Source organism: Macrobrachium rosenbergii, chromosome 36 (assembly GCF_040412425.1).
Source record: "Macrobrachium rosenbergii isolate ZJJX-2024 chromosome 36, ASM4041242v1, whole genome shotgun sequence".
Taxonomy (NCBI): Eukaryota; Metazoa; Arthropoda; class Malacostraca; order Decapoda; family Palaemonidae; genus Macrobrachium; species Macrobrachium rosenbergii.
The window spans coordinates 11,982,918-11,996,617 of record NC_089776.1 but is presented as its reverse complement, the minus strand read 5'-3'; the positions used below and the strand labels follow the sequence as shown (position 1 = coordinate 11,996,617).

Genomic DNA, 13,700 nt, shown 5'->3' with positions numbered 1-13,700 from the left:
AAATGGGTCTAAATATTTTAACCACGTGCAATTTTGTATACTGTATTGTTAAATTTTGTATACTGTATTGTTAAAGAGAACTTTGCTACATTTGTTGGTTGCTAACTTTGCTTTTTGTAAAATTTCTTTTGGCATAAGTTGGGACATGTATCTTTATTAGGGGAAGCTTTGAGTCTTCTGAATGCAGTTTAGTATGAAATCTTTTACCATTTGAGCTCAGATCAGTGGATTAAGATAAAAGTAATGATATTCAAGGAAAAGAAAAATGGGCTTTATATTTATAATGTTAGTACTAATGAGATATGACATTAATGATTCATTATACACATTTATATGAGTTTTGGTTATAGTCTATATGCCCAGCAAATGGTCTTATCATTTTTCACTTTTTTTAGGCAACTGTTTTATTTTTGTAAATCATTAGAGATCAAGTAATTTTCCAGGGAACATAGAGAATAAAGTAAAGTTCTAGCTTGCAGGTTTGGAAGACAAAGACACTTATTGTTACTGTAAATTTATTTTTCCTGATAGTATCTTATTTAGGTCAAATTTTGAATCTTAATACAGTAATTATACTTTGTCTCTTATTAATATAAATTAAAACATAATGCAATGTAAATTCTGTTTGCAGTCTGGTAATATCACTTTCAATGACAGCCAATAAAGAAATAAGAAAAATTAGTAATTACAGTACAGTTTTATTGAGAAGCAGGTTGGTGATTGTTGTTTTAAAACTGAACCTAGAAGCATGGTACAGAAATAATTTTCTAAATCAACAGTATATTTGAATAAAATAATTTAGGAGAAGTTACAAAATTTCTGCTCTTGGTTAACTTCAACACACCATTCTGATTATTTAATTTTATTGTTTTGCCTTTTCCAGAGATCTGAAAATGAAGTTCAGTTATTTGCCCCAAAAGACACCAGACCAAGCATTTTACCAGGAACTATAATTTCATAGCCAGTGTCTCTAAACTCACCGTCTGTAATCCAGAACAGCGTGTTTTACCTTGAACTACAGCGCACAGGATTGAGCAACACTAATAAAACTTAGCAGTAAGCAGGTTATCAAATTAGTACAGAGTTCAGCATGGCCCCAACTTATATCAGAATGAAATTGTATTGAAATCTCTTGTCACTTCTCCTCAAGATGTCTTTTATCAATATTGGAAAGTATAATTCAAATTTACAAGACGTATAATTTCTGAAGCTTCAAACATAATACAAACTGACAGATTTTCAAGTAATTTGTATTTTTCCTAACATACAAACCTGAGGTTTTTACATATTGGATTTACTTTCAGAGCAAGCTGGAGCCAGCTGTTTAACATGAAACAAGGTGGATATTGGTAGTTGACCACCAACAGAGGAATCCCCTCCATCCAGTTGGTAGGCATTCACTTCACCTGTAGGCACAGGAAGCAGAATGAAGGGTTGATAGAGGTGGGCCATTTATAAAGACCTCGGGTCTGTATATTAGGAAAAATACAAATTACTTTAAAAATTTGTCACTTGTTCCTAAAGGTATACAAGCCCTTGGTCTTTACATATGGGAGACCTACTCCTTGGTGAGAGGATTCTGAGCAAATCTCTGAAATGACTTGTGCCCTGGGGCCTCATTCACAGTCATGTAAGATCAAAGGAAGGAGACCCATGCCTCTGATTTGTTGAACATGTCTGATGTTCAATTACCAGACTTCTGAACCTTACAAGGACAACCTTGCTGCTGTACCTGTTAGCCTTGCAGATACTCTTTTTGCATGGGTGAGAGACTGGACTTCTCTGGAACATGTAACTCTCAGGCTGCGACCAAAACCAAGAAGTGTCTGTCTGTCCCAAAGACTCCAGAACATGTAACCCTCAGGCTGCGACCAAAACCAAGAAGTGTCTGTCTGTCCCAGAGACTCTTAAACATCAGGTGGTGTACCCTGAATAAAGGTACCCTAGTTGAAGCCAAGGTGAAGAGTCAAACGAAAAACTTGGGGAGAGGTCAGAAGCATACAACAGAGTTAGGCATGAAGCCGTCCACTCTGAAGAGGTGCAAAGTCTTCCCAGAAATGAAGCAGAGGAACTTGTGGAAATATTGATGAGTATGTATTCGGATATACTCGTCCCCCAACCCAACGTCGAAATCAAGTCTGACTCCTTGATGGTTGCAAACACTGAGCATGTCGTTTCTATCTTGGAGCCAAGGCTGTTGAAATGGGTGGGGAAAGAAAAGGATCTATGACTGTATTCTAAATGCCTGTTGCCTTCTCTACAAGAGGGACAGTTGTAGAAATCGTGTATATATACACATAATCTTTAACTTCCCATCAAGGGTAGACACTTCAACAAGCCAGAACAAACCTGTCGACTGGATGGTTAATGGCGAGTGGTAGGAATTTGAAGGGAAGCTGTTATCCTACCAAAGGACATCTACCACCCAGGATTCAATCACCATAAAATAATCCTTAGGTCTAATTGCAATCCCCACTGGAGGCTGCACTTGGAGAGGAAAGAAGTCTTAGCATCATATTCCTTCTTAACCTTACTTCCCTTTCAGGAAAGGGACGCCTACCATGTTTCTGTGATAAACAGGAACCGAAGAAATCACTGGCACCTTTTAAATCTAATGCAAAACTTGGTTTAACGATGGCTATGGCTAAGACCGATTCCAGAATGTATCGTTCTGAAGGTTACTTGAAAAAAGACGAGGACCGATCCTAGCTCTGACGTTTCTACCTGGCACACTCTTGGTTCCCTGTGTACTCTCATAAATGGATCAGTAGTCGCAAGTCTCAAACATATCAACTTCAAATAACTCTAGCCAACGAGACAACCAAGTCATCAAGAGAGGACAAGGGAACCAGAGAGGGAGGAGTAGAATATATTCAAGCCAATCTGAAAAATCAACGGCAGATGATCTGTGGAAAGAGGAGACATTGTACAGGTACTGTGAGGGAAGTGGTCCCAGCCACGTCATATGTCAGGAAAGGACTCAGTCAGGAGAGGATGGCTGAAGCTGCCCACCTGGCACAACGTTGAGGAGTGGTCTTGATCAGACGAGGTTGGCCGAAGCTGTCCCTCAGAAATGATGTGATCTCCCATAGGGACAATAGTTCACCTCATGGCTGTCGCCTAAATCCTCATCCTATGAAAAGCACCTGCTGAAGAAGACAATGACTGCCCACTCTCAAGGAAGTCAGAAACATACAGGGATCTGAAGAAACCTGTGCTGTCAAGACTGGAATCATCCCGACTCAGGAGAGATTCTAATACCAAGGTTGAGTAGGAACAATTAGACCTTTACGTATGGGATTACGTTCCCATGTGTAAAAACCAAGAATCTGAATGTGTAGGAACAAATAATTGTGAAAGGATGTCACTTATTCAACGGCGGTCGTAAGGGTCTGAAAGAATGATCCAGTTCATTTGGACGTGGTCATCACCAAAAATGGACATTGGCCACTCTAGGAAATTGCTGCCGAAGTTCCCTTGGATGAGCACCGTTTCACTCGGACATGTCTGCAAACTCACAGACGTGAGCAGGGTACAAATCCATCTCTCTCTTGGGCTGTGGATCAACTAGTAACTGCAGTAGCTCTGCTGCTCACAGCTCTCACATCTTTCACCCCTCACGAGGGAAAGCAAGACATGCCCACTATTCACATGAACATGGTGGGTACTGTGTTCCAGGCATTCACAGGAGTCCCACCAATGACCTTCACAGAAGCACTGTCAATGCCATTTGCCCGACCAAGGAGGCAGAATCGCTTTCAGAAGGGCGATGTCTTTTGCCAGGGGATCTTCTTAAAAGGTAGAATGGAGGTATGGAGCAAAGACAATAAAAAGACTCAAACGTTAAGCAGCAGAAAAAACGTCTGTCTCAGACGTGGCGGTGGCCAGAAAGTAAAGTGAATGCCTACCAACTGGATGAAGGGGTTTCCTCCCCTCCTGTCAGTAGCAAACTACCAATATCCACCCTGTTTTAAGTTAAGCGGCCGGCTCCAGCTTGCGCTGAAAGCAAATCTCATGTAAAGAGCAAGGGTTTGTATATGTGTAGGAACAAAGATACTGTGATATAACTGTGGCAGTTGTCTACATAATACATACTGATATTACAAAGCATAACGTTAAAAGGTTCAATATAAACACAAGTCAAAGGAATAGTTTCATTCAGAAGCAATTTCGAGACATCACTTCTCCAAATGAAGGCAATGTGACACCTCCAAATTGCCTGTAATTTAAACTCCATTCCTCTGACTTGTGGTTACAACAATCCTACAGTTTAATTCTGCATTAACACCAAAAGTTCACATGATTACTTGAGCCTATTTTTACACTCTTGAATCTCTAACCTGGGCACTTACGCCTACCTGAGAAATAAGAACGTCACTGCGAGAACTAAAGTGACAACTGAATGTTAATTAATCTGGAGAAAAGATTCACAAAATGACTTGGACCAAAACTGAAAAGACAGTTGATATTTACATCTGTTGATGCAAAATTAACAAACCCTGGCGAGTAACAAAGACCTTATAGTACATACAGTATAGTCTATGCTTGGACATTTTCAATATATCTTAAATAAAGACATTCCACACTTCTGGCTTAACCTAACCTCAATGCAACACATTTTTAAGAGATTTATCAGCTAAAGACATCACTAATGATAATTATCCTGTAAAGTTCTCCATAGTAATGAGGCTGGCCAGTAAAGAAAAAAACCACATTAAGTTTAGATGGTACTGCAACTGAAATCATTGTTGTTCCTTCAATATAAAACCCTATGCTCCACTGGGCAAAATGGAGCATTATTAGTTTACAACTGAGACATCAACTGAAGAACTCATTCTTGAGTAACTGAGGTTAAACATTACTAACAGGTTTTTACACTGGACTCACATTTACGAGAAACAGGATTTTTGTTGAGCAAAGACTGAATGATGGATGTGAAGTACAGTTTAGTTTAAGACAAAAATGGGATGGAGTGACTCTTGGATGTCCTGAAAGTGCTGCAGTGTATGTTATTCTATAACATCTTTGTAACTATCAGACCACCAAAGCATCTACAATGATGAAGCACTGCCTCTCACATTTACAAGTTGAACATCAAAGATAAAGGAAAACAATCAAACTTTCTACAGAAGTAACTACAAAGGCACTTGTTCCCCTAAAAGAAACTAAATGTCAACAAATTTAAATCTGATAAAACATTTGAAATTACTTTTGGTATTTACAGAGTACAGATTCATTTAATATCCTGTTAATATAAATGATGCATTTTCTCTCTCTCTCCATATTCTTGGCTTCTGTTATTTCCCAAGACCTTTCTCATTTCAACTTCCAACTTTCAGTAAACTTTCCAGTGACTTCAAAAGTTCCCACAGCTTCTTAGCACAACCCATCATACATATATCATGAGCTCTTTAACCTCCTTCACAGATGTACAAATGCGCTGAGCATCAGATATCAGACACCTGTAGAGGGATACAACTGCACCAAATCACATGCACCTTCTTATGCAAGCACCCATTTCTATACACAAAATTCCCATTTGTTTGAGTACCTTTAAAATACACATTCAGCTTAATAGTTCCAAGAAATTTACAGGTCACATTGTAAGTCTTTAGTTTCCCAAAATTCAACACCAATACCTTTTCCACAATGTATTGAATCATACCCAAGATATACCCATCTGTCAGTAATTTGACAACATTAATAGATTTACATTACTTCAAACCCCAAACATCATCTTATTCTAAACTGCTTGTTACAGCCATAGTTTTATACAGAGATCAGGAATTTTGCATTTTCTGCACAGTAGCACCTTAGGCCAAGGACAATTAAATGATTGGAAAAAGTTACACCAAAATAACAAACTATTTCAGTCTAGCCAAAGGCTTTATCTGGCAGAGGTACAGTAGCTCACCAAGATAACGGATAAAAGTGTCCGAGCCTACACCGATATAAAAGAAACTAACATATCGCTGTATATACTATACGTGAATGCGTGTTTTTGCTATAAAGTATATTTATATCCCGTACCCCTTAAACTAAAACGCTTATAACTGCATATTTTTAACACTGCACTGCCTAATTCAACAGTTCAAACAAGAAATATACCTTAAATTATCACACTACACAAATTTAATATTTCAAACAAAAATACACCCCAAACCATCATCCTAAAATACCCAGTCATCTTACATTACCCTCCTACAACTGTTACTTTTAAGTATACAGTATACACCCCTAAAATGCTTACAACAGTGATTTACTAATTTTAAAATACAGTATTAATAATGTAAACAGTGCAAAATATCTATGTACAAGTTTACGATCTCTCATCCGTAATTAAAATAATATTAATGTAAACAGCAAATTATCTACACGTTTACGATCTCTCATCTGTAATTCTAAAAACCGACAAACTCTAAACACCGAAATATTTCCTGGAGAAAAGGAATCATTTGCAAAGGTTAAACAGTACAACTATGTTTATAATAATGATGATTTAAATAAGGTTGTTTTGCTTGTTGCATCCAATTACAATATTTTGAATATAAACACTGCCATTGTACGCCATTTGCACATGATATTGTTTTACACCATTGTACGCCATTTGCATTTGATATTGTTGGGTTTAAAATAAGCACATTACTTTATTGTAAAGGCAGCAAGTGTGATTTTGCCAGTTCTGGACATCACTTTCACCTGTTTCAAAACGTTTTAAAGCCTGCCCTTTGTTTGTTTCATTCAGCCTCGGCTATAACCTGCAGCTTTAATTAATGAAGGATGAATGAAATTGTACTGTATATCATTTTTACTTATGGAAGCTACCATTGAGAATCAGCAAGTTGTTAAAAATCAGCAAGTTTTAACAACTTGCCTACTTGATAGTTGCGGTAAATGCATCACAATCAGCTGTTTCTTGATTTGATTGTTCATGTCAGTACAGGTTGACAATCCATCCAGTATTCTGGAATTTGCAAAAATCGAATAACAGTTGTATTGAGAATAATGATAATTTTAATAAAACTGTTGTTTTACTGTACCTAATCATATTGCATGTATTGTCATATCATATTATAAAATACAAACAGAGCAATCATGTGCCATTTGCATTCTGATTTTGTTTAAATTCTTAAAATCATCAGCTGATTGCATTTTACCAACATCTTCACCATCTTTAGTTGCCAAATGAAACTTAATTCTGAGAGACGTTTCTTTCTTAAATTATCAAATCTGGGTTTGGGTTTAAAAACTGCAACTACTTTGTTTATAAATGCAGTATATTAAATGAAGTACACGTGTGGATTTTGTCAGTTTCAGGTTCTCCTTTTGCCTCCAAATACTTTTGGAGTCTGCTCATTATTTGTTTCTTTAGCCACAGCTATAATACCTGCTGCTTCAAGTTAGTGGCATACTTTCTTTAAACCTTCTCCATTGCATGATGGATGAATAAAAATTTATCTGATTTTTATTTATGGAACGTAAAATATGTTAAGTTTTTAACAAGACTACTGTAATGCAACTCTTAGTAAATGTGTGTTAGTTACGGTAACTAACATCGGCAAACAGCTGTTTATTAATATATAAACTGCAGGACAGTAAAAGCTTTGGCATAATTTTTAGAGTTGAAAGCAATGTAAATTAGTAGAGAAACAGTAACAATAACACAAGGGATGCTGGTAAGCAAGTGGTATACTCACCAAGTGCCTGATTTGAAAAAAACAGTTCGGTGCTCGATCCGGAGGTGAAAACCCTCAAGTCGATATTTCCATTTCACACCAATATATCCATTAGAGATATACCACGGTCCATATCTTGGTGCACTACTGTATTCTCAAATATACCCTCTTAAAACCCTGGATATGATTAGATACATTGCACATATTCAAGAATGCATGTTAGTTGAGCAATGTGCTCCTACACAGGCTTTCTGGCATAGATTGTCATTCAAGTAGCTTACATAGTTACAGAATAGTATTTAAATATTTCCTATTCACTTTTATTCTAGCATTTTAAAAGGATACTGGAGTCCAGTGCACGAAAATCCTTGTGTAACTCAAGAACTCGCTCTTGAAATGGACATATTCCAAAAATGGGCAGGTTAAGCCCCTCATGGAATATATTACTATTGGGTTCTAGCACACTATTCCATTACTGAATCTTCTCCGTTATCTGCGACACAAATTTTAGAACTTGAACTACGAGGTTTGGGGAGAAGAGCCCTGATCTGAGCAGGAACATCATCCAAAGGTGCTTCTCTCTCCCTGATGTTGCAGACTTTCAAGAGGTCATTGCCAACCCATAAACCATCGCCAACCTGTAAAAAATACAAACTTCATAAATCATATTGCCCTTAGACATGGTGGAAACTACTGTCAAGTATTTTAATGCATTAATACAGTATAAGATTTTAGAGCCATGCCATACCAATAGCAATTCCATTTATGCATTCAACCTGAATATTTAAAGATTTACCAGCAGTCATTACATAAAAGTTAATTTAAGAAACAGACGGGCTTGCAAATCAGCTCAGTTCACAGAGAATTTAATGATCATACCAATGTACACCACCCAATTATGATCTGGTAAAAATGACACATGTTCAAGACGAGAGTTCAAGCTGCCATTTTCAGTCTGTAATAGGTTGCTTTCACAAACTTTTACCCAAGACGATGCCTAAAACTCATCTAGCACAATCTAATTTAATCAAAAGCATTTGGGGAATACTTCAGTTTACGAAAGGGATAATTCACATACACAAAGCAACTCGCCTTCAGTTTGAATTCATGTTCAAAACTGCAGGAAAAAGTTTCTAGTTCATTAAACAAAAATCTGCTAGTGTAAGTATTTATGGTTTAATGCCCTGGGGTTTGGAGAGGACATTTTTCCCAGTACCCATCTTCAGGTCCCACATCCAATGCCAATGTGGTTCACAAGCTGATAGCAACTTAATCTTTCTTGGTAATTTCCCACATAGATTTAATGGCTTTATTAAAACATCCTCGCAAGTAGCTCTCTACAAGACAATACAGTTTGTAGAATACAATTTGTGCAATATTGAAATATTTGCTACTCCATCAAACTTGGCTATTTGAAGTAACAAACTGTCTAATTTTCACTTATTCGTATATCCTACACTATTAATTAAGACCTTGTTTTGTACAATTACTTCCTTGCGCTAGAAAGTTGCGCAAATGGGGTGGTATTGCTGAAATGTGAACCACTGTAACAGACAAAAGGTACAGTTCTTGAACTATATGAAAATAAAGCAAACTGTAGGTCCTGTGATGAATTTTACTTATGACATAAAAAATTCTAATGCTTTCTATCAATTAACTGTCTGTAATGCTGTTGTGCATTTTAAATATTTGTGCAAAAGCAGCTAGGTTACTATTTAATGCTAGCATTCAGCACACACATTTTCCTTTATGGTATTTAAAATTTTTTTAACAAAATCTGCCAAATTTGGACCATCACGTCTGATTTAAACTGCAATGTTATTCCAACACTACAAATAAAATACAGATTTCACTTCAATTTGCTACACTCCCAGTACTGTACCTTCAGTCTGCTACAGTTTAAAGTTTACTAAAGTCCTAAACAGGAGATTCAGATTCTCAGGTGGAGGAATGAAATATTATACCTATAGGCCTATGTGTTCGCAGGCAAGCTAAAAGTAATTGCATAAATTGTAATATGTTAATGTAATACCTTAGGCTGCTTCTTTACCTCCTACACTGCCAATTCACCTTCTATTTATCCCCTCTGACAAAAATCTGTCAGCTTTCAAGAGGAAGGTCTTTTGAATCCTTTAAAATGAATGATGAAATTTAGGCTATAAAGTCAAGCACTGGGGCACTTTCAACCATTCAGTTCAACATGTAATACTTAATGCAAAGCACTAGAACTTCTTCCCAGATTTGCATGTCGTCATCCTGCAAGATTTAATATCCATCCCACCTGGCACGAATAAATCTACAAGCTATAGCAGGAGACCCTATCGACAAGAGGAACTCTAGAACAGTGACACTCTAGAAACTGACAACTGGACAAAACACAATGCGATAGAATGGACATCATCGCCAAAGTCTGCCAGTTTAACCAGCATGTTGTGAAGACAAAGAGAACAGGTCCAGTTAGGATTCAAAGAAACTTCTTAAAAGGAACACATCAACAAAGACTCCTCTTCCAACTGCAACCACTGAAGATGACCAACTTTATAAATAACTGTATACCACATCAGGAAGCCTTTCCATTGAAAATAACCTGAATCTCAAAAACGCAGATAAAAATATAAGGTTACCCATGAAGTGTTACATTGTAATGATACCTACAAAGCAAATCCTATCCCCTGGGCTCCAAAACCACCCTTAAAAATGACTTAAATCTATATACCTGTTCATGCATCATCTTTTGGCTCTTGATAATGACTCCATTCTGCCCTAACCTGCGTTCAAAATCATTACCTACCCCTATCCTCTTTCTGCATCTGACAGGGTAGACACTGGATAAACTTAGCACTAAATTATGTTAGATAATTGGCCTGTATATACCCTGTACTATAGTTACAGGTCTCTAGCAAACCTATACTTACCATCTGCATACCCAATATCATTGCTCCCATGACTTTAAGGGGGAGAGAAAATGAAGTCATCACATAAACGTGTTGAAACAAATATTCGTAAATGTTTGAGAAAAGCTGGCTACTTGATCACTAACTGGTATCACATAGGTAATTATGGCAAGAAAGATGACCCACTGACCACAATTAATGCCTCAGATGAGTCTATTCGTGACACAGCCAGAAATGAAAGATATTTTGCAGCCCTAAACTGATGTCAGCTTACATTAAAAGGTATATACCTAGCAATCTTATAATTGCTGAGTTCTAAGGTATAAGTATAACTAATGTTACGCTTTTACCATGTTACTGACAAAGGTACGAAGTTGCCATTTTACACCAGTGTTTTTTACAGTATTTGCCCTTATCCAGATTTTGTCCTGGCTCTATTAATCCAGAAAATTGAGATTACTGTATATAATGCTATGCTTTTATTATGTTTGAAAGCTTACAGGCAATTTTCCCTCATTAGTAAAACACACAAAATTGCATCCATGTTCTTGTACACTTTCATCACTTTAATATGATTAGTCACTGCCACACCAGAAAAGCCTATGGTTATACTCACGTGATATCATGCATGCACACCGGGAGTCTTTGGCAATCCATGCCAGCCTGAGCAAGTTCAGCACATCAGCCAATGGTATGTTTCTTATAATGTACGTGTTTAAGAGTCCCAGCTCTCTAAACATAAGATACATTCTATTTACTAAGCCTTATAAGTGTGGTGATGTTTCACCGATTGTTGTTGTTTTTGATTGAGCTGCCTTTATGCCAACATGGGGTCTTCCTTATAGAGCAGCCTGTAAATTTACTGATTAAAACCACCTGCACACTCTCAAGTTTGTCAACTCTCTATTGTTACTATAATCTAAACCACCCCTTTCGTTCATGCAAATTTTTCATTAAAAAATCTATAAGCAAAAACAACAAAATGTGAAATAAGAGTCATTATAGCACCTAACTATTTACTACAAATTCCTTTGGCAGGATCCCATCAATAGTCACTTTCCATCTACTTTATTCATATACAGTCTCCACTGGCTTTACATATTTAATGAAAATGCCATAGTGATGCAAGACCTTCCATAATCTACCTATCTATCCATATTGCCTTATTCACATATGCATAGACAATACCATACTTCATGGTAAATTTTGGAATTGCATTGTTATATCTTACCAGAATCAATGTTCCTTATTCTAACAGTCAAACAAACCACAAGACAAGATTAGCCTACAATAAAATAAAATTTTTGGTAACATCTGTCAGTACAGTGTTGTGACTGTATAAACCACAGCTACTATGTCTTATGTTGTGTGGCAGGTAGCAGTAATGCAGAGCATCACCTGTTTTTGTCTTGTCAAGGCCAACACACCAAACACTTGAAAAAACAAATACATAAATATTTAAAACAGTCAGCAGTATCAATTAGATCACATAAGTAAATATTGCAGGTTTAATTTTCCAAATTTCCCACTTTGGGCTGCAATTGCCATTAAGGTGGTAAGGGGTTGTAATTCTGGAAAAAATGGTAATCACATAAAAAATCATCAGAAATGCCGATTTACCAGAGTATGGACGGTACTATTCCAAATATTAACCAAACCATTGTTCCATTTCTGCCATTACTTGTGTGACATAAGTAGTTGGTGGCTTATAATTATGCTTGCTTTGCTCACAGTCTGCCATACTGAACCTTTTTTTTTATTCTCATTTTATACAGGTTAGAGAAACCTGTGATGTGACAAGACATTTTTGCATGTGCAGTGTTGCATAACTTGTTCTAAAATACATAATGTTCATTCATTCATGCCTCACACTGTGGCATCAAGACACTTCATATTTTTCTTACAAGCCTCCACTTATTCACAAATCAACACTCAATACCAGTTTCTCTGAATCTGAATATTAGACACAATGTAGCGCCATCCTTGATAGTTCTCAACATGAGTGTTTATCCTCAAATTGGTGAAACTTTTTTTTGATTGCCTAGGCTACTTTTAAATGTGACAGGGACAAACTGGGTATGCATTACCATTTTCAGTGGTTAACCAATCACAGATCATCCAAGTATACTGACATGCGGTGGGGAGAGGGTGGTTTGCCCAAGAAAAAAGCCATAACTTTAAGGTAAGGTAAGTTCATTCAGTAGTCTAGTAGAACCTGTCTTTCACAATCCCCTCAAAAAATTATTCCTGGGCCATTATATAAAAGGACTTTAAATACTGGGCCTTTATTGCATAGTAAAACCATAAATTAAGATCTATAAGAATCAGGCCTTTGTTATATGTACATAATTTAAATAAGACCAAATAGACAAAAATCAGGCATTTTTTTGCATGCAAAAGCCATAAAATAGGCTAAGACAAAATAGGTTGTAATGGCTATGTGAAATAAAATAAAAAGACAAAAAAAAGGGGGGGGGAGATATCCAAAAATCTGACCTACAATTGATGGGCATCCTACCTCACCCTTGTGGGTTGTCACTAGCCTAAATCCCATAAGGACAACGACTCCTTTAGTATACTGTATATGATAAAACTCGATGCTGGCCTTGCACGATAACAGTCAATAGACAGCCCTTTGACCTCCATATTGTCTCAGAGATGAGATGAAAAAATAAAACAAGAAAGGAGCTCAAAAGGGGCAGCAGCAGCTACTAGCCTAGTGGGAGAACACTAAGAGTGCATTACTGTTTACTCCTAAATTACCTCTGGAGATCCTGTCCAGACCTAAAAACCCTAACCTTAGACCTTATAGGCTTTGGAAGTCTCCTTCTCACACACATATAAAGGTATACATACCTTAGTCTCGATGCTGAACGAAGAAAAGGGTAGAACTTTTTCACAAATATGAGAACACAAAAAGGTCTCCCCAACTCGCCTTCCAGTTTCCTTCCTCAGTCCAATAATAATTTTGTCTATAGAACGGTTTAGATTGTGAAGGATTCATTCTCCAAATTCTTTCAAGAATCTCGTTTTGAAAGATCAGATCTATTCCACAATTTAAATTGATTACTTTTACTTCGTTGTATATGTGATATATCCCATATTGTTAAATATGAATCTTCCTCCAATT

At 36.8% G+C, this 13,700-nt stretch overlaps 1 long non-coding RNA gene across 1 annotated transcript in view; it reads right to left on the bottom strand.

Annotated features, from left to right (window-relative positions):
• Positions 1–3,839: 3,839 nt before the first annotated feature.
• LOC136856624 (uncharacterized) overlaps positions 3,840–13,700 on the bottom strand; it is a 10,068-nt gene continuing 207 nt past the window's right edge. The window contains exons 1-2 of the long non-coding RNA XR_010858429.1: positions 13,427–13,700; positions 3,840–8,314 (exon numbers count right to left, since the gene is read on the bottom strand). The exon at positions 13,427–13,700 is cut by the window's right edge and continues 207 nt beyond it. This is a non-coding gene — a long non-coding RNA (uncharacterized lncRNA). The remainder of the gene's footprint in view (positions 8,315–13,426) is intronic.